Source organism: Rhamphochromis longiceps, unplaced genomic scaffold (genome assembly GCF_057381845.1).
Source record: "Rhamphochromis longiceps isolate RC_006_pf unplaced genomic scaffold, R_longiceps_female_GT1.1 unmapped_scaffold_7, whole genome shotgun sequence".
Lineage (NCBI taxonomy): Eukaryota > Metazoa > Chordata > Actinopteri > Cichliformes > Cichlidae > Rhamphochromis > Rhamphochromis longiceps.
This window is the reverse complement of record NW_028187227.1, coordinates 220001-222500: the sequence shown is the minus strand read 5'-3', so window position 1 is coordinate 222500 and position 2500 is coordinate 220001.

Here is a 2500-nt window from a genome sequence, read left to right as displayed (position 1 = left end):
GAGGGTAACTGCGGGAGAAGGAAAGCTAGTGGGGGAGTAGAGCAGAGGAGTATGTTGGTCCCCGGGGCCTGCTGGAGGTCCAGGTCCATGCCCGATGTGAGTAGCAGCAGGGCCAGCGCGCCCAGGAGCACATCTTTTTCGACCGTAAAGGAGACAGGAGGCCGACTCACTGCCTCGGCTAAATGGAGAGGGAATTTCAGAAGGGCCAGGGCAAAAGCATGGACCTTTTTCAGCTGTAAGGGAGGCAAGAGCAAGGTGTGATGTAGGTCCCCGGGGCCTGCTGGAGGTCCAGGTCCATGCCCGATGTGAGTAGCAGCAGGGCCAGCGCGCCCAGGAGCACATCTTTTTCGACCGTAAAGGGAGACAGGAGGCCGACTCACTGCCTCGGCTAAATGGAGAGGGAATTTCAGCAGGGCCAGGGCACAGGCATGGACCTTTTTCAGCTGCAAGGGAGGGAAGAGCAAGGTGTGATGTAGGTCCCCGGGGCCTGCTGGAGGTCCAGGTCCATGCCCGATGTGAGTAGCAGCAGGGCCAGCGCGCCCAGGAGCACATCTTTTTCGACCGTAAAGGAGACAGGAGGCCGACTCACTGCCTCGGCTAAATGGAGAGGGAATTTCAGAAGGGCCAGGGCAAAAGCATGGACCTTTTCAGCTGTAAGGGAGGCAAGAGCAAGGTGTGATGTAGGTCCCCGGGGCCTGCTGGAGGTCCAGGTCCATGCCCGATGTGAGTAGCAGCAGGGCCAGCGCGCCCAGGAGCACATCTTTTTCGACCGTAAAGGGAGACAGGAGGCCGACTCACTGCCTCGGCTAAATGGAGAGGGAATTTCAGAAGGGCCAGGGCAAAAGCATGGACCTTTTCAGCTGTAAGGGAGGCAAGAGCAAGGTGTGATGTAGGTCCCCGGGGCCTGCTGGAGGTCCAGGTCCATGCCCGATGTGAGTAGCAGCAGGGCCAGCGCGCCCAGGAGCACATCTTTTTCGACCGTAAAGGGAGACAGGAGGCCGACTCACTGCCTCGGCTAAATGGAGAGGGAATTTCAGCAGGGCCAGGGCACAGGCATGGACCTTTTTCAGCTGCAAGGGAGGGAAGAGCAAGGTGTGATGTAGGTCCCCGGGGCCTGCTGGAGGTCCAGGTCCATGCCCGATGTGAGTAGCAGCAGGGCCAGCGCGCCCAGGAGCACATCTTTTTCGACCGTAAAGGGAGACAGGAGGCCGACTCTCTGCCTCGGCTAAATGGAGAGGGAATTTCAGCAGGGCCAGGGCACAAGCATGGACCTTTTTCAGCTGTAAGGGAGGCAAGAGCAAGGTGTGATGTAGGTCCCCGGGGCCTGCTGGAGGTCCAGGTCCATGCCCGATGTGAGTAGCAGCAGGGCCAGCGCGCCCAGGAGCACATCTTTTTCGACCGTAAAGGGAGACAGGAGGCCGACTCACTGCCTCGGCTAAATGCAGAGGGAATTTCAGCAGGGCCAGGGCACAGGCATGGACCTTTTTCAGCTGTAAGGGAGGCAAGAGCAAGGTGTGATGTAGGTCCCCGGGGCCTGCTGGAGGTCCAGGTCCATGCCCGATGTGAGTAGCAGCAGGGCCAGCGCGCCCAGGAGCACATCTTTTTCGACCGTAAAGGGAGACAGGAGGCCGACTCACTGCCTCGGCTAAATGCAGAGGGAATTTCAGCAGGGCCAGGGCACAGGCATGGACCTTTTTCAGCTGTAAGGGAGGCAAGAGCAAGGTGCGATGTAGGTCCCCGGGGCCTGTTGTCGTACCATAGGCACGAGTGGTGTGTGTGTGTGGCAAAGAGTTTCTGCGCAGTGTACCAGGGGCACGGGGAAAGGTTGTTGTACCATAGGCACGAGAAAAGTTGTCGTACCATAGGCACGAGAAAAGTTGTCGTACCATAGGCACGAGTGGTGTGTGTGTGTGGCAAAGTGCTACTGAGCGGTGTACCAGGGGCACGGCGAAAAGTTGTTGTACCATAGGCACGAGAAAAGTTGTTGTACCATAGGCACGAGAAAAGCTGTCGTACCAGGGGCACGGAGGAAAGTTGTTGTACCATAGGCCCGAGAAAAGTTGTCGTACCATAGGTACGAGGAGTGTGTGTGTGGCAAAGTGCTACTGAGCGGTGTACCAGGGGCACGGCGAAAAGTTGTTGTACCATAGGCACGAGAAAAGTTGTTGTACCATAGGCACGAGAAAAGCTGTCGTACCAGGGGCACGGAGGAAAGTTGTTGTACCATAGGCCCGAGAAAAGTTGTCGTACCATAGGCACGAGGAGAGTTTGTGTGGCAAAGTGCTACTGAGCGGTGTACCAGGGGCACGGCAAAAAGTTGTTGTACCATAGGCACGAGAAAAATTGTTGTACCATAGGCACGAGAAAAGTTGTCGTACCATAGGCACGAGAAAAGTTGTCGTACCATAGGCACAAGCAGTGCGTGCGTGCGTGCGTGCGTGCGTGCGTGTGTGTGTGTGTGTGTGTGGCAGTTCTTCTGCGCAGTGTACCAGGGGCACAT